The sequence below is a fragment of the Gopherus flavomarginatus genome, chromosome 2 (genome assembly GCF_025201925.1).
Source record: "Gopherus flavomarginatus isolate rGopFla2 chromosome 2, rGopFla2.mat.asm, whole genome shotgun sequence".
NCBI lineage: Eukaryota > Metazoa > Chordata > Testudines > Testudinidae > Gopherus > Gopherus flavomarginatus.
Genome location: NC_066618.1, coordinates 82957008 through 82976695, shown reverse-complemented (window position 1 = coordinate 82976695; position 19688 = coordinate 82957008).

The following is a 19688-nucleotide window of genomic DNA, read 5'->3' as shown; positions in this document are numbered from 1 at the left end:
AATGTTGTGCTAGTTTTTTTAAAAAGAGTAAATGGGATGACCCAGATAATTATAGGCCTGTGAGCCTGACATCAGTCCTGGGAAAGATAATAGAGTGGATTGTAGTGGACTTGATTAATAAAGAATTAAAGGAGGATAATGTAATTAATGCAAATGAAAATGGGTTTATGGAAAATATATCCTGTCAAGCTAATTTAATATCTTTTTTTGATGAAATTACAAATTTGGTTGATAAAAGTAATACTCTTGACATGATATACTTAGATTTTTGTAAGGCATTTGACTTGGTACTGCATGATATTTTGATTTAAAAAATTAGAATGATATAAAATTAACATGGCACACATTAAATGGAATACAAATTGGCTAACTGATAGTTACATTTTGAGACCTGTAAATGGGAAATTGCCAAGCTGGTGTGTTTCCAGTAGGGTCCCACATTGCTTAGTTCTTGGCCCTATATTATTTAACATTTTTATCTGTGACCTGGAAGAAGGCATAAAATTATTGTTGATAAAGCCTGCAGACGACATGAGTTGGGGGAGTGGTAGGTAATGAAGAGGATAGGTCACTGATTCAGAGAGATTTGGATCTCTGTAAACTGGGCACAAGCAAACAATATGCATTGCAATATAACTAAATGTGAATGCATACATCTAGGAACAAAGAATGTAGGTCATGCTTACAGCATGGGTGACTATCATGGGAAGCAGTGACTCTGAAATCGATCTAGGGATTGTGGTGGATAATCAGCTGAACCTAAGCTCCCAGTCTGTGCTGTCGCCCAAAGAGCTAATATAATCCTGGGGTACATATACAGGGGAATCTCAAGAAGGAGTAGAAAGTTATTTTATGTCTGTATTTGGCACTGGTGTGACTGCTGCTGAAATACTGTGTCCTGTTCTGGTGCCCACAATTCAAGAAGGATGTTGATAAATTGGACGGGGTCCAGAGAAGAATCATGAGAATGATTAAAGAATTAGAAACCCTGCCTTAGCGTGAGACACTCAAGGAACTCAATCTATTTAGCTTAACAAAAAGAAGGTTAAGGGGTGACTTGATTACCGTCTATAAGTACCTACAAAAGGAACAAATATTTTATAATTGGCTCTTTGATCTAGCAGAGGAAGATCCAACACAATCCAATGGCTAAAAGTTGAAGCTTGACAAATTCAGACTGGAAAGAAGGAACAGATTTTTTAACAATGAGAGTAATTAACCACCGGAACAACTTACCAAGGATCATGGTGGATTCTCAATCACTGACCATTTTTAAATTAAAATTGGATGTTTTTCTAAAAGAGCTGCTTTAGGAATTATTTAGGTGATGTTCTAAGACCTGTGTTATACAGGAGGACAGACTACAGGATCACAGTGGTCCCTTCAGGCCTTGGAATCTATGAATCTCAAGTACTATGATTAATAAATATTGCTGCATGTTAAGGTTTTCAATTCTGTTCTGTACTTGGGTTGGGAGGCATCTATCTAATCCAGGGTGCTTTGTCCAAGAGCAAGTCATTTTACCCTAAATGAATGAGTTAGTTGATCAGATGTGGATAAGCTATTTCTATTATAACTATTTTGTTCAAGTATGCCCAGTATTTTCACTCATGGATTGCACAGTCTAATTTAGTTGAAAAAATAACGTAAAGTGTAGCATGCAAGCCAGTCATGTTTGCAGTTTTTCTTTGAAGTGATTATCTAGAGTTCTGCAAAGAAAACCACAAATAAGGGATGAAAGCTTCAAATGAAGAGCCGCCTAAACCAAAGGAAATGCAGCAGCTCTATCTTTAACTAGTCCCCAGAACTTACAGAAACCTCGCAATGGATTTGCTTGAGATGCACTTGGGTTCACTTGAAACCTTAAAGCTAAAGCAAACATTGGCATGGTTTGTCAGATGTATTATCAAACAAACCAACCAACAAACTTGTCTCACCCTGACCATTTTCCTCACAAGTCTATCCCAACAGACGTATTCTTCCTCTTCCATACTCTGAACTTCAGTTGTCTTCTGGGTGAAGAGACCTGCTGGCCTTTAACTCCTCTCCTTTCCATTGTTTTTAGGGGGCCCATTTCCTAGCCTTTTAGGTGTTTTGTTAAATACCCACATTGGCCTCATCACTGTGGTATCTGAATGCCAGCTAGCCACTCGCTCAACCCAATTCATTGAGGGAGTTGCCACGTAAGTCCATCCCCGCCCCCCACAATCCATTATTTGACACTTTCTCACAATGAGATGAGGGAGTTTCAAATACTTGAGTACATTCTAGCATTTCTCAGTTCTAGGTAAAGGGCTAGTCAAGTGGAGGTCAACCGTATCCTGGAAAGGCAGCAGCAGATGCATGTGGTGGAGGGAACTGTAATTACTACCTATTCTAAGGTTCAGGATGAAGGAACAGGCCAACTGACCACCACAGAAAATCTAGAAGGGAGAGTATGTCACAATAAAATTGCGCCCCACTCCAGATCCCCTGGGTAAGCCCCAGCATTGTATATTGCTAATGCTTTGATGCTTTGAGATGCACTGGAAAGGATTTCGGAAAGGGTTGAAGGTGTGAGTGTGGAGTGAAAGATTCCTTTACAGGTTACAAAAGGCCATAGAAGGAGGAAGGGAGAAGGGAACGGGTTAATTCAACGCTCCAGCTAGGTCCGACGCTGACTCCAGCCCAAGGCCATGACACACAATCAACTCTCGGCTGCCTGCCAAAAAAGACGGAGGCCTGGATTCCAACCCCAACCAGCCATGAGAAAGGAGGATTCAGCTGAACAGAACTGCAGGGGCTGTGAAAACTAGTGAGACAGTGAAGGCCAGCTAGGGGGAAAACAACAGTTTCGCGTCCCTGTAGCTGGTGTGTTTTGGGAAAGCTGAGAAAGCCCAGAAGGCTGATTTAGACTGGCACAAACAGCATGGGGGACAGAGGTCCCTGAATGAAACACCCCCAAAAGACCCCAGGACTTAAAACCCTCCTGAGAGCTGAAGCAAACTGGATATCAACTGCAGACCCTGGATGGCCTGTGCAGAGGACAGAACTCTCGTCCACCCTTCCCCTTCTTCTTACGTTACACCCTGGCTTGCCAGCCTGGGGTTCTGCGTGTGTGAGTATGAAAGTGGGTTAGGGCATGGGCACTAACGCTTTCTTCCTTCCTCTAAGTGACGTGGGGAGCACCCAGCACTCACCCTTGTTATTTTATTAATAAAGCTTTAAAACTTAGTCACTTGGTGTGCTCCTACATCTCCTCCCCTAATGATCCTACAGCCTCAGCCTGATCACCTGATGCCTCAGGCAGATTGATAACAGAAGTCTGTCACAAGTGGGACAACCACTTTCCCACTGAAGACACTAGAGATGGGGATAGAAGGCTACTAAGCCATCTAGGGCCATCACCCCTAGAAGACAATTAAAAGGAAGGAAGGGAGCCTATGACCTGCTGGTGGAAGGACTCCATATCTGAAAGGCATCTAAGATTCACCAAGATTAAGCAAACTTCAGAGATTTTCAGGCTTCTAATGAAAGCTATAAATAGGCAACATTAAGAATTTAGACATGTTAGAAAATTGAAAACCATAGAAAGTTTTGTATGTTCCACAAGCAATAGAGCTAATTAGGTCCAGGCTTGACATTTTATTCCATTTGTTTAAGGTGGTGCGTATTAGACAGAAAATAAGAGACATAACTGGATGAAGAAACAATGGGAAGCTCTGCATTACAGCACCTCACCATTTTAAGGTTAACCGTTATTTCTAAGGAGAAGATTGGTTTGTTCGAAGGAGCTTTATTGTAAAACAAAGTTTTTAAGTTTTGCATTGTAACAAGTTCTTTCTTTAACTTGTTTTAAAAAGTGAACTTTGTGTTAAAAGTCCACTGTTGGGTAGTCCTTTAGAGGGCCATAGCCATCCAGGGATAATTTTGAGTATCCCTAAGACTGTGCCTCATTCAGCCCCAGAATGGAAGATTTATAAACGGCTGCCTGGTCTCAACTATGCCTCATGATACTGGGTGCAATTGGGTAACAAGTCAAGAGTTGCTTTATTATAATAAAATGTGATCAAACACTAAGGCCCCAATTCTCAAAAGCATTTCAATATCTAACTCTCATTGATGTCAATGAGAGTCAGGTGCCTAAACATCTTTGGGGATCTGAATCTAAAAAACTCTGGTGTAGCAGGCACAATCAGTCAGGAAACTTGTTAATTTGTAAAGTGAGTAATTTGAAATATTTTATATCATTTTGAAAACATATATAGGGTAATTAACAAAATGTTGTACCCTCTGACGAAATGAGTATTACCTCTAACAGCCTGTTGTAATAATTGAGGCCTAGCACATTTTCTTTAATTGTTACCCACCTTTCACCATTTAGACTAAAGGTTCATGAATTATCACAATGACCTGTTTAAGAAAAACTGTTTACATAAAACTGTTTAAGAAAAGATGTGAGGAGGCAGACTGAATTAATCTAAACTTAAAGGGTCTATTTCTGACAGATACAGCAATTTCCTCCAATATAATGGACAAACCTTATTGAATTAAGTTAAACCTCTGAATTGAGTTTACTTATTTTAGGAGTTCATTGTATTCAAAAAGTAAATGTGTATGTATTATTGTGGGATTGTATGTAACATCTCTAGGGAGGAGACATGGCTAATATAAACCCTGAGAAGCGTTACGAGCTTCAAAGGACTAGTTGAAACAATCTGAACTTTAAAATTTAAGTGGATTTCCCAGGAAATCTCTAGGGTGAGGTGTATGCAAATGTGAACCCTAAATTCAGGAACTCAGCCTTCTGAAGGCTCTCCCAGTGGAGAGGACCTTTCATCTGCCGGTCACCTGTTACATGAGGATAGATCAAAGACCCAAACTGTACAAAGAAGTGACTCTCATATTCACAGATGTGCTTGTTCTGAGCCATAGCAGTTATGAACTTGTAACCACAGAAACACCCCTGGGTGGGGTTTGAAGGACTCTTTACCTGCCAAAGCCCTTGTTGGAATTGGGGTGATCTCTGATAAACTTACTAGCATGCATGTAGGTTCTTTTATTGTTTTAATATGTTTTCCTTGAAATGCTTTCACCTTAAGAATAAATGTGCTTGCATAAGAAGAGCAGAAGGTAATTTAACTGTGGGCAATTACACTTTTTATAGCCTCTGAGAAAGAAAGGTCAAGCAGGCCTACATAGTCAGTCTGCCTTGCTGGGGAATTCATGGTGTAAACAACCTGGAAATACTGTGGTCAGGAGGGAAAGAGACGTGGGTCTCCACCCACGGGAGGTGATGGCCATGCCATCACCACAGCTGGAGCAGAAAGGGTTTTGCTGTGACACTAGACTTTGTTACTCCAGTGGGGACCCTTGACCAGCATCACTGCACCAATGATTCATGTGGGATCCTGCTCTATCTTCCTCTCCATCGATGCTCCTTTCTGCCCCCCATCTTCTTCCTGTCCTATCTTTTCCAGTCAGCTTTTCACCTTATCCTGTAATTGACTGTACTGCTTGGCACCAGCACAGTGAGATGAGATGGTCCATCTAGCTCTGCCCAGCCTGAGAAGGATCTGACCAGGTCAACCAGATAATGTCTCTTGACAAGGGCGGTGAGCTGGGGTTCAGGGAAGTAGCTGTTAGGGCTGACCTGCTAGCCCAAAGCATCTATCCATGACTGAGCAGTCACCCTGTAACCTGAAGTCATCAACAAAAGCTGAATTTTCACTATCTTTACTATCCTATTTCTTCTTTCTCTTCTATGTCTGTTTTTCCTAAAGCAGGAAAGTGACTATCATTCCCAGCTCAGAACTGAACAACAGAACAAACCTCCTCCCTGCCCTTGAAGGACTGTTTGATTGAATAAGGGACTTTAACCAATATTCACTGTCTACAAAAAGGGACTTTGATAGGTTTTGATTAAGTTTAAGTAAATCAGTATCAGTTTTACTGCTCTTCACTTTGTTTTGATTCTTTTCCTTTTATGTGTTTCAATCATTAAATTTCTAGTGTCTGGCAAGAAATTTTCTGTGTTTGCCATGCTACTAAACAAGCTAAATTCTCTGTGTACTAAACCTTGGACCTTGTTTTATGTTGAACAGTGACTGGGTTATATAACACCTTTGGCCCATATATCCCAGCTAAATCAACACAACAGGCCCGGGACACTGAGGAGTGTGACCAAGTGAGAAAGCAATGAGGCCCCAGCCTGGGGAAGACAAGGATTAATTGACAGAGCCTGGAAGCATTTGGAACTCTTTAGCTTCTAAGGGTAAGTCTCTACTGCAATTAAAAACCCATGGCCTGTGCACCAAATCCAAACATCAACACTGGAATTAAACAACCCCACAGCTCCAACCCCATGAGCGCAAGTCAGCTGGCACAGTCCAGCCACAGGTGTCTAATTGACACTGCAGACTCAGATTTGAGCCCAAACACCCCTACTGTTCACACACTAATCTGTCTGACTTGGCCAGCAAGCACTCAGAACCCAGGTCCTAGGAGCCTGCTAGGGAGTTGGGCCTGAGCCTGAGTCCTCTGAGACCTCAGGTCCGAGCCCTGCCATTGTGTAAGGTTGATGCAACTCAAGCTACAGACTCAAGTCAGAAGGTCTTTGTAGTGCAGTACATGTTAACATGGCTGTGAGACTTGGTCCAGCAATTTCAAACCCAAATTTACAATGCCATATGGATGCTCAAGTGCGGACTTGGAAACAGAGTCCACAAGAGTGGGTTCCACAGAACTGGAGTTTACAATGCAGTGTAGACCTATCCTTAGAAATCCGTAGTATTTATAAAAGAAGGGAAGTCAGATCCTAGGGGCTTCTGGGAGTAGAGAAACAGGCCTGTGTGACCAAGGAAGTTCTAGCCCTCACAGAGGAAACACTACAAGAGAAGGAAAAAAGGCAGTAGTTGAAAGTGAAAGCTCTGGGTCAGTAATGCTTTAACATACTAATTGAGAGTTCTGACCAGGAAAAGCAAGAGCTGGAGAAACAGATCCTGGAGCTAAGAGCAAAGCATAGTTCCATTTTTTCCCTTAGTCTGAGGAGGGAATGGGCTGAGGTGATCATATTTGTGGGTATTTTTCTTGTGTTGTATTATATTATGGTTTAATTTATATGGTAGGCACCTGGAGCATAGAATGGGTGTCTCTATATTTGAATCAACTTGAAGAACAGTGTTGTAATGGCAGCAATAGATGACCTGGAGCAGTGCATAGAATGCAGAGACAAGGTGGGAGCACAGCTTGCAACACTCATAGGGGCTTTGACATCCTACTGGGGAAAAGGAGAAGCAGCAGTTGCTGCTGGATCCCCTGAAGGAAACCCAAAGCTGCTATGAGGCTTGAGAGAGTTAAATATAGGAAAACTGACCTCCAGATTTCTGGGCCAGTTCTGCAAAGTTAACCCAAGGTAGCAGATTGGTACTCTACAGATTGTAGGCAGTGGGGAACCTCATGTTAAGAAGCTGTGCTTTGAGGAGAGAAGGGAGCCCAAAGAGTGTGGCCCAGATACTCAAAGGTATTTAGCCACTTACATTGCTTTTCAATTCTGGCTCTGTGTGACAACCATGAAAATTGTAGGACTACTAACTGTATGTAACCTATTGTTTAACTCAGCCTCTGTACCAGATGACTGGAAGGTAGATAATGTAATGCTGATTTTTTAAAGAAGGCTCCAGAGGCGATTCTGGCAATTACAGGCTGATCAGCCTAACTTTAGTTCCCGGCAAATTGATTGAAACTATAGTAAAGAACAGAATTATCAGACACTGGATAAACATGATATGTTGGGGGAAGAGTCAACATGGCTTTTGTAAAGAGAAATCATGCTTCACCAATCTATTAGAATTCTTTGTGGGGGGACAACAAGCACATGCACAAGGGAGATCCAGTCAATATAGTATAGTTGGACTTCCAGAAAGCCTTTGACAAGGTCCTTCACCAAAGACTTTTAAACAAACTAGGCAGACAAGGATGAGAAGAAAGGTCCAGTCATGGATGAGTAAGTCATTAAAAGACAGGAAACAAAGGGTAGAAAAAAATGGTTAGTTTTCACAGTGGAGGGAGGTAAATAATGAGGTTCCCCCAATGATCTATACTGGGACCTGTGTTGTTCAACATATTCATAAATGATCTGGAAAAGAGGGTAAACAGTGAGGTGGGAAAATTTGCAGATGATACAAAATTACTCAAGATAGTTAACTCCAAAGCTGACTGCAAAGAGTTACAAAGGGATCTCACAAAACTGGGTGATTGGGCAACAAAAAGGCAGATTAAACTCAATGTTGATAAGTGAAAGAGTAATGCACACTGGAAAAAATAATCCCAACCATACACACAAAATGATGGCATCTAAGTTAGCTGTTACTACTCAAGAAAGATCTTAGAGTGATCATGGATAGTTCTATGGAAACATCTGCTCCATGTTCAGCAGACTTAAAAAAAAAAGCTAACAACGTTAGGAATCATAAAGCCAGTATATAAATCCATGGTACACTCACTCCTTGAATACTGCATGCAGTTGAGGTCACCGCATCTCAAAAAAGGTACATTAGAATCAGAAAAGGTACAGAGAAGGGCAACAAAAATGATTAGGAGTATGGAACAGCTTCCCTACAAGGAGAGATTAAAATGACTGGGACTGTTCAGTTTGGAAAAGAGACGACTTAAGGGAGATATGATAAAGGTCTATAAAATCATGAATGCTGTGAGAAAGTGAATAAGGAAATGTTATTTACCCCTTCACATAACCCAGGAACCAGAGGTAACCCAATGAAATTAATAGGCATCAAATTTAAAACAAACTAAAGGAAGTACTTCTTCACACAAGGCACAGTCAACCTGTGGAACTTATTGCCATGGGATGTTGTTAAGGCCAAAAGTATAACTGGGTTCAAAAGAGAATTAGATAAATTCCTGGAGGATAGGTTCATCAATAGCTATTAACCAAGATGGACATGGACACAACCCCATGGTCCGAGTGACCCTAAATTGCCAACTGCCAGAAGCTGTGAGTGGATGACAATTTAGCTTGAAATTGCCCTGTTCTGGTCATTCCCTTTGAAGCATCTGGCACTGGCCACTGTCAGCAGACAGCATACGGGACTATATGCATCATAATCTGGCCCAATATAGCTGTTCCTATGCTCTTATGACTTAGGTTTGATACTGTTTTTCTGCTGTGGTTCTGAGGAAACAAATAGGTTTGGAGAATTTCTTCACAACTGTTACTTAGATGCACAGGTTACTAAAATGTACACTCAGATTCAATGCTGAACAAATTACTTAGCTGCACTAAGTGGAACTGGTGTAATAATTTTGTGGAACTGGTGTAATAATTTTACAGAGAAATAAAGTGAACAGAAATAGTCAGCAATAGGGGCTGGCATAGGAGTTTCTCGGTTGTTCAGCAGAGCTAACTTGAAGTCTTTATTAAATTTGTAGCCTCTGTATTCCTTTCTGGATAGGGGGGACTCAGGGCTGCCCGGGGCGGGGAAGTGGGGCAATTTGCTCCAGGCCCCGCAGGGGCCCCAGCAAGGGTTTTTCGGGGCCCCTGGAGCGGGGTCCTTCACTTGCTCCAGGGGCAGGGCAGGCTCCAGGCCACAGCGCGCCAAGCGCGTGCTTGGGGCAGCAGGCCGCAGGGGGCGCCCTGCCAGTTGCTGGGAGGGCGGTAGGTGGCTCCGGTGGAGCTGCTGCAGTCGTAGCTATGGAGGGTCCGCTGGTCCAGCGGCTCCGGTGGACCTCCCGCAGATACGCCTGCGGCAGCTCCACTGGAGCCGCAGGACCATCGGACCCTCCGCAGAAACGCCTGCGGCAGGTCCACCGGAGCCGCGGGACCGGCGAGTGGCAGAGCTCCCCAGCGGTGTGCAGCCGTGCTTGGGGCGGCAAAATTGCTAGAGCCAGCCCTGTCCAGGGGCCCTGGAAAACTCTCACGGGACCTGGGCCCCCGGAGCTTCTTCCGCTCCAGGTCTTTGGTGGCAATTCAGCAGTGTGGGGGTCCTGCCCCCTGATACCTATAAAGGGCTGTAAAGCTACAGGAAAACTGGGCTAATCATGTCTTATATATTTGGATCCAGTTGGTAGTTGTGAATCAGCACTAGTAGCTATTTTAATCAGTTCTAAGAAAATTTTAAAAGTTTTTATAAAAACCATCACACACTTATTTTAAATTATGGCAGAACTCAACAGCTGTCCAGCCTAGTTTGTGTTTTAATGCTTGTACACCTATCCCCACCCCCTGATGTTTAAACTATGGAAACTGTCAGGAAGCTAGACTATAGCAAGATGCCATTTTGCTTTAAGAAAAATACATGCTTAAAACAAAAATACTATGATGAAGAAGAGGCACTGAGCATATACAATACATAGTATTTTGAAAATATCTATACGTAAGAGTCCTGCAGGTCTATGTCCTCCTCATTCACTGACACCTTTGTGGATAATGGAAGCTTGTAGATCATGTTGGTGATGGAATGTTATGCTCATGGGTTTCTAGATACAATCTCTGCCTGTGGGTAGATGGATCTTTCCAGACCATGCAGCTGGAGAAATTGCTGCAATTTTTGAAGGAGTAGGAATCAAAATCTTGGCCAACTTTCCTTTATGTCTAAAGAGTAATCAGTGACGGTAGGACACTGGATGATGAATTTACAGTACAAATGACCCCTGACCCCTGTTACTTGTGCTCAGATAGCCCTGACAGTCCAGACTGGCACAGGAAGGAAATGGTAGATAGGAAATCCATTCTTGGTTAGAAACGTAGAATCATAGAACTGGAAGGGACTGCAAGAGGTCATCTAGTCCAGTCCCCTGCACTTGTGGCAGAACTAAGTATTATCTAGACCATCCCTGACAGGTGTTTTTCTAGCATGCTCTTAAAAATCTCCAATGATGGAGATTCCACAACCTCCCTAGGCTGGGGCAGCAGGTTTGTATAATTTTTGGTGGTGCCCCAAATGGGTCCAAGTCCCCACCTCACACCTACCTAAGGCTCTAGGAGGGAATTTGGGTGCAGGAGGGGGTTGGGGATGCAAGCTCTGAGATTGAGTTTGGGTGAAGGAGGGTTTGGGGTGCAGGCTCTGGGAGAGAGTTTGGATGCTTGGTGCAGGCTCGGCTGGGACAGGAGGTTGGGGTGCACGAACGGGTATGAAATGGGAGTTGGGGTGCTGGGTGTGGGGGGGATTTGGATGTTGGGTGCAGGCTCTGGGAGGGGGGTTGGGTGCTGGTTGCAGGTTCTGGGCTGGAACAGAGTGTTGGTGAATTTGGGGTGCAGCAGGCAGGCTGCCCCAAGGCTGGAGAGGGAGGCCAGAGAGGAGGACTCCCCCCAGCCCTCTATCCTGCTAGCAGCAGCGAGCTCTGGGGGAGGGGGACCCTTCCTGGTCACCCCAGCATTACACTCACCCAAGCCCCCCCTAGGCTACTGCTCAGGAGGTCCAACCAGGATAAGTCACCTGCCCCCACAGTGGAGTCACTTGCCCGAGGGGGGGCTGCCATGCACCTCCTCCCCTCCTCCCTCCATAGGCACAACCACCACCTCAGCCTGCCCCCAGCACCGCTCCATTGTAGCTGGCTGCCACAGAGGCCAGCAAAGGGGTGGAGCGCAGTGCAGAGCTGCAGGGGGCAGCTGCTCGCTGCTCAGGATAGGCAGGGAAGGCACATAGAGGCGGCAGGCAGGGGCTGGGGGTTGCTCCGGGGGAGGCATGCAGGGGCCGGAGGGGAGACTCGGCCCTGAACATTGGTGGAGCTGGGCCCCCTGGGCCCTGAATTTGCTGGAGTGCAGGCACCATGGGCCCATACAACTTGTGACTCCTGCCCTAGGCAATTTGTTCCAGTGCTTAACCACTCTGACAGTTAGGAAGTTTTTCCTAATGTCCAACCTAAGCCTCCTTTGCTGCAATTTGAGCCCATTGCTTCTTGTCCCATCCTCAGAGAGAAATGAGAACAATTTACTTCCCTCCTCCTTGTAAAAACCTTTTATGAACTTGAAAACTATGATGTCCACCGCACTCAGTCTTCTCTTCTCCAGACTAAATAAACCCGTTTTTTTTCTCAGTCTTCCCTCATAATTCATGTCTTCTAGACCTTTAATCATTTTTGTTGCTCTTCTCTGGACTCTCTCTCCAGTTTGTCCACATCTTTTCTGAAATGTGGCTCCCAGAACTGGACATAATACTCCAGCTAAGCCCTAATCAGTGCAGAGTTGAGCGGAAGAATTACTTCTTGTGTCTTGCTTGTAACATCCCTGCTAATACATCCCAAAATGCTGTTTGCTTGTTTTGCAACAGTGTTACACTGTTGACTCATATTTAGCTCGTGATCCACTATGACCCCCAGATTCCTTTCCACAGTATTCCTTCTTAGGCAGTCATTTCCCATTTTGCATGTATAAAACTGATTGTTCCTTCCTAAGCACAGTACTTTGCATTTGTCCTTACTGAATTTCATCCTATTTACTTCAGACTATTTCTCCAGTTTGCCCAGATCATTTTGAATTTTAATCCTATAGTCCAAAGCTCCTCCCAGCTTGGTATCATCTGCAAACTTTATAAGTGTGCTCCCTTGCCATTATCTAAATCATTGAAGATATTGAAGAGAACCAGACCCAGAATTTATCTAGTGGAGGCCTGCAGGGATATGCCCCTCCAGCTTGACTGTGAACCACTGATAACTAGGGCTCCATGTCTGTCATGGAGGTCACTGCAGTCACAACAATTTCCATTTCCTGGTTAAACACCATATTTGACGTGGAACCCAAACCAGCCATCAGCAACAGAATTAAGCTTATAATTATGTTAAAAGCAGCTGTCCAAACTCTCATAGCATAAACATTGATAAGTATCTATCTATGCTCGTGAGGGCATAAAAATGCTACTGTAAAAACCTGTGTAATAAATACCAGACATTATTTTACATGCTACATTTCTGAAAATCCATTGCCGTGAAACATAGTGAGCTTGAAATGGGAGAAGGAAAACAAACAGTAGGTCAGAGAAGAATAAGGTACTGATCAGTGTAAAGGCTTGAATATTATACCATTTTAACTATACTGATATAGTTAAAGCAATACAACCTCCTGACTGTGGATGCAGTTATACTGGTATAGTTTACTTCCGTACAAGAGAGACAATAAGCTATATCAGTATAATGCGCCTTTTATACAGGTATCACTGCAACAACCACATGAGGGGGTTATATTGATATAACTATGTTGGTTAAAAAAAAAGTCACAACCCTAACTGACATAGTTATATGGGTATAAACATTGTGTGGAGGCCAGGGATAAGCATAGCAGAATCTGGCTCTTTCCATGTATTAAAATACTGACAAGCATGGGCGGCAGGTGAATGTGCCATTGGGAAAGGCTAGCCCCGGCCCCTCCTCCTCTGCTCCTCCCCTCCCCTTCTGCCCCTGTCCCCCACTGGAGCCCAGAGAACACCCTCCCCCAGGTGAACGACGTGGCCAGAGCATTCCTAGCCTCAGCCCCAGAGCGCCAGTGGGTGGCGCAGCCAGAGTGTCTCCAGCCCTGGAGTGCCCCCAGGCCCAGAGCACCAGGCAGACAGCATGGTCCCAGTGTCCCCAGCCCTGCGTCTTGTGTGCACCAGCCCCAGCCTGCCTGCCCCAGCCTCTGCCCACAAAAGAGCAGGAAGGGAACTGGAAGCAGGCAGGAAGGAGCCTGGGGATGAAGTGTAGGGGGTCCACTCCAGGCTGTTTGGGGAGGCACATGGATGCCCATGCTGATAAGATATGCAGTCTTACAGAAGTCAGTCTTCTGATTGGCTAAACCAGGGGTCGGCAACCTCTGGCACGCGGCTCACCAGGGTAAGCACCCTGGCAGGCCAGGCCACTTTGTTTACCTGCCACTTTGGCAGGTTTGGCCAATCGCGGCTTCCATTCACCTCAGTTCTCTGCTCCAGGCCAATGGGAGCTGCGGGAAGTGGCACGGGCTGAGGGATGTGCTGGCCGCGGCTTCCTGCAGCTCCCATTGGCCTGGAACAGCGAACTGCAGCTAGTAGGAGCCGTGATCAGCTGAACCTGCCAACATGTAAACAAACTGGCCTGGCTCGCCAGGGTGCTTATCCTGGTGAGCCACGTGACAGAGGTTGCCGACCCCTGGGCTAAACCATCCCCTGGCATTATAGCTCTAAGTAACAATTTTATTCAAGCTGAGCAGCAGAGTTCTTTGTTTTACTTCAATTTTTCACTTTAGAAAATCAAACGCAATGTTTAGGGTTTCTCTCATAGACTCATAGACTCATAGGTCAGACGGGACCAATCTGATTATCTAGTCTGACCTCCTGCACAAGGCAGGCCACAGAATCCCACCCATCCAATTTTATAACAACCCCTATCCCAGGACCGAGTTATTGAAATCCTCAAAAATGGTTTGAAGACCTCAAGCTGCAGAGACACCACCAGCAAGCGACCCGTGCCCCACGCTGCAGGGGAAGGCGAAAAACCTCCAGGGCACCTGCCAATCCGCCCTGGAGGAAAATTCCTTCCCGACCCCAAATATGGCGATCAGCTAAACCCTGAGCATGTGGGCAAGAGTCACCAGCCAGCACCCAAGAAGGAATTCTCCGCAGCAACTCAGTACCCATCGCATGCAACATCTCCCCGCAGACCATTGAGCAGACCTGTCTGGTGGTAATTCAAGATCAATTGCCCAAATTAACGATCCTATCATAACATCCCCTCCATATACTTATCAAGCTTTGTCTTAAAGCCAGGAAAGTCTTTTGCCCCTACTACTTCCCTCGGAAGGCTATTCCAGAACTTCACTCCCCTAATGGTCAGAAACCTTCGTCTAATTTCAAGTCTAAACTTCCTAATATCCAGTTTATACCCATTCGTCCTCGTGGCTACATTAGTACTAAACTTAAATAATTCCTCTCCCTCCCTAACGTTAACCCCCTTGATATATTTATATAGGGCGAGCATATCCCCCCTCAGCCTTCTTTTGGCCAGGCTAAACAAGCCAAGCTCTTTGAGTCTCCTTTCATAAGGCAGTTTTTCCATTCCTCGGATCATCCTCGTAGCCCGTCTCTGAACCTGTTCCAGTTTGAATTCATCCTTCTTGAACATGGGACACCAGAACTGCACACAGTATTCCAGATGGGGTCTCACCAACGCCGTATACAACGGTACTAACACATCCTTATCCTTGCAGGAAATACCCCGCCTGATGCATCCCAAAATCGCATTTGCTTTTTTAACAGCCGTATCACATTGGCGACTCATAGTCATCCTGCTATCAACCAGTACCCCAAGGTCCTTCTCTTCCTCCGTCGCTTCCAACTGATGCGCCCCCAACGTATATCCAAAATTCTTATTATTAATTCCTAAATGCATGACCTTGCACTTTTCACTATTGTATTTCATCCTATTTCTATTACTCCAGTTTACAAGGTGGTTCAGATCTTCCTGAATAGTATCCCTGTCCTTCTCCGTGTTAGCAATACCCCCCAGCTTCGTGTCATCCGCAAACTTTATTAGCACATTCCCGCTCTTTGTGCCAAGGTCAGTAATAAAAAGGTTAAATAAGATCGGTCCCAAAACCGATCCTTGAGGGACTCCACTGGTGACCTCCTTCCAGTCCGACAGTTCACCTTTCAATACGACCCTCTGGAGTCTCCCCTTTAACCAGTTCCTTATCCACCTTACAACTTTCATATTCACTCCCAGCTTTTCCAATTTAACTAACAGCTCCGTGTGCGGAACCGTGTCGAACGCCTTACTGAAATCTAGGTAAATTATATCTACCGCATTTCCTTTATCTAAGTAATCCGTCACCTTCTCAAAGAAGGAGATCAGATTGGTTTGGCACGATCTACCTTTAGTAAATCCGTGTTGCAATTCGTCACAATTACCATTGACCTCTATGTCCTTAACTACTTTCTCCCTTAAAATTTTTTCCAAGACCTTACATACTACAGACGTCAAGCTAACAGGCCTATAATTACCCGGATCGCTCTTATTCCCTTTCTTAAAAATAGGAACTACATTAGCAATCCTCCAGTCATACGGCACAACCCCCGAGTTTATCGATTGCTTAAAAATTCTCGCTAACGGGCTCGCAATTTCACGCGCCAGTTCCTTTAATATCCTCGGGTGGAGATTGTCCGGGCCCTCCGACTTCGTCCCATCGAGCTGTTCAAGTACGGCCTCTACCTCAGTTGCAGTAATATCCACTTCCATATCCACATTCCCGTTTATCATCCCTCCATCATCGCAAGGTTCCTCACTAGTCTTATTAAAAACTGAGGCAAAGTACTTGTTTAGATGTTGGGCCATGCCTAGGTTATCCTTAACCTCCATTCCATCCTCAGTGTATAGCGGCCCCACTTCTTCTTTCTTTGTTTTCTTCTTATTTATGTGGCTGTAGAACCTTTTACTATTGGTTTTGATTCCCTTTGCAAGTTCCAGTTCAATGTGGCTTTTAGCCTTCCTCACTTTATCCCTACATGTTCTGACCTCAGCAAGGTAGCTTTCTTTACTGATCCTGCCTTCCTTCCACTCCCTGTAAGCTTTCTGTTTTTGTCTAATCCCCTCTCTGAGTTGCTTGCTCATCCAGTTTGGCCTACAACTCCTGCCCATGGTTCTTTTCCCCTTTCTCGGGATGCAGGCTTCCGACAGTCTCCGCAGCTGTGACTTAAAGTAATTCCAGGCCTCCTCCACATTTAAATCCACTAATTCCTCCGTCCAGTCCACTTCCCTAACTAATTTCCTTAACTCTTTAAAATTAGCCCTTGAGAAGTCAAAAACCCTAATCGCAGATCTACATTTGTTTATCCTTCCATCTAGTTTGAACTGAATCAGCTCATGATCACTCGAACCAAGGTTGTCCCCTACCACCATTTCTTCTACGAGGTCCTCACTGCTCACCAACACCAAGTCTAAAATGGCATCCCCTCTTGTAGGTGCTTCAACTACTTGATGAAGAAATCCATCCGCTATCACATCCAGAAAAATCTGACCCCTATTATTCGTGCAAGTACTAGTCCTCCAGTCTATATCCGGGAAGTTGAAGTCCCCCATAATCACACATTTCCCCTTTGTGTTTACTTCATTAAAGACATTAAAGAGGTCTCTATCCATATCCCAATCCGATCCCAGCTGTCTGTAGCACACCCCAAGCACTATCTCAGGGGAAGCTCTAGTTGCTTTTTTACCCAGCTTGATTTTTGCCCAGACGGACTCTGTCTTATCCATTCCATCGCATCTTATTTCACTACATTTAATTTCATCATTGATGTACAAGGCTACTCCCCCACCTTTGCCTTTCTTCCTGTCTTTTCTGAACAGCACATAGCCTTCAATACCCGTGCTCCAGTCATGAGTACTATTCCACCAGGTTTCGGTAATCCCTATAATATCCGGCTTCACTTCCTGCACGAGTAACTCCAGTTCCTCCATCTTGTTACCTAGGCTCCTTGCATTAGTGTACAAACCTTTTAATTTTCGGCGTTTGGCGTCAGTGACATTCTTTCCCCCGTCGAGCACAAACTTTCTACCACCAGCATCACCCGTTACTCTGGTTTCTACTCCACTATTCCTCCTTGGATCAAATCTTGGGGCCGCAAGGGTATCCCCGCTCACTTTGTTTACTTCCCTCTCCAGGTTATGTTCTGGCGTGGAGATCTCCCGAACATTTCCCAACCATCTCCCCCAACTTTCTAGTTTAAAGCCCTCTTGATGAGGTCAGCGAGCCTCCATCCTAGAATTCTATTTCCCTCCTTGCTGAGATGAAGTCCATCCTGAGCAAACAGTTGTCTATCCGTAAATGCGTCCCAGTGACCGTACATCCCAAAGCCCTCCTTATAACACCACTCCCTGAGCCATCTGTTGATCGCCATAATCTTGTCACTCCTTCGTCGCCCCGCTCTAGGAACCGGCAGAATCCCACTGAAGATCACTTGAGCCTCGATGTCTTTAAGCCTCTTCCCCAGTCTGACATAGTCCTCCTTGATACAGTCCAGTGAGTAACTAGCTGTGTCGTTCGTTCCCACATGAAGGATAATCAACGGATTTTTTCCCGCTCCCGCTAAGATCGTATTCAGGCTCAAGTCCACATCCTGTATCTTAGCCCCCGGCAGACAGCACACTCTTCTGTTCTCCCGATCAGGTCTAGTTACAGGCCTGTCTACTCTTCTCAGTAGAGAGTCTCCAATCACGTAGACTTGCCTTTTCCTGGTGACAATGCGATTCTCCGGTCTATCCCCCACAGCAGCTGGCTGTGATTCCTCCCGATTTGTATTCGCCCTCACAATCCTCCTAGGGCTCGTACTTGATGTTGCCTCCACTGACTGCTCCCCTCCATCTGCAGGACTAGCTGCTTGCCTCTTCTTCCTTGCCGTTACTCCTTCAGCAGCCTGCTGTGTTCCATCTTCATTTCCCAACTCAGCAAACCTATTCCTGAGTTCTATTTGTCCATCGCTGGCCCGTCTTATCCTCTGTCTGGTTCTCCTAGTGACATGCTTCCACCGTCCACTTTCCTCACCCAGCAGTCCCTCCTCAGAGTCCTTAGGTCCTGCTTTTGTCCGCTCGCCTGAGCTTGTCCCCTGTGCCTCATCATGTCTGTGTTCCATCATCTGCTCAAATCCCCTTCTAAACTCAGCCAGAGTTTCCACTTGCATCTCCAGTCCCCTTACCTTTTCCTCCAGCAGCTCTATCAGATGGCACTTCATGCAGATGAAGTGTGAAGAGCAGGAAGAGATAGGGCCATCAGACCCAATGGTAGCGGGAGAAGGGACAGAATTGGGGGAAGTGATGGCAGGCCAAAGATCCAGCTGGCCAGGTTCCATGGGGGGTTGGGGCTGGAAGGAGAGGGCAGTGTCAGGGACTGGTTTCTGGCAAAGCTAAGTAGGGTGTGTGGAAATTCTGCTGGTGTGGGTTGCCCCCTGGGGAGAATGCTAGCAACCTGGTAACTCTAATGGTCATCTAGAAGTTGAAGTACATCAGCTGAGTGCTTAACTGGCTGCAGTCTGGCTGTCCAGCTTAAAATTTATATCTGCAATGGTCTCTTGCACCCCACCTTGATTGGCTTTGCTCATGAGTGTATCATAGACCAGCAGATCCAAGCACCCCTGCATCTGCAGCGTGCCCCTTCTGATACCCGCTAGTTTCCTGCCCTGTTATTGGTGCGGAACATCCTCATAAGCTGGGCTCGGATCAGGTGCAAGAGGCAAGCCCTTCTACAGCTTGGGATGGGACAGGCCCAGATAGTGAGCTTTCCTTGGAGGAGCCAGGAAACATCCTGATGGTGATGGTCTCACTGTGTGGGAAGAAGTTAGATAGAGAGTATGGAGGGAGTTGGAGGAAGATATCCCTTGCAAGCCTATGACAGATGTTGCTCCAAGTGAAGGCAGATTGAAGCCAGTACAGGAAAAGGTGATGATGCTTGAGATGGATGTAAGGAAGGTGGTAGTCATGCTGGAGGGGTGGAAGATGATGGAGAGACGATCCTGGGAAGCTGTGGACTCAGGTGGTGATGTGCTGCTGTGGTCTGATGTAGGGATCTCTCTAATTCATAAAACGTTTGCATTTTCTTGCCCTACATTACTAACAGTCTTGAAAACAGGTTCTTTGTTTCTTAAAGGTTCATCCAGAAATTTGAGACCTAGCTCTTTTCATCCATAGATATCATTATTAACACAATTTTGACACAAATCATCAGGTCCTGTGGGGGGAAGGAGGGACTTAAAGGAAAG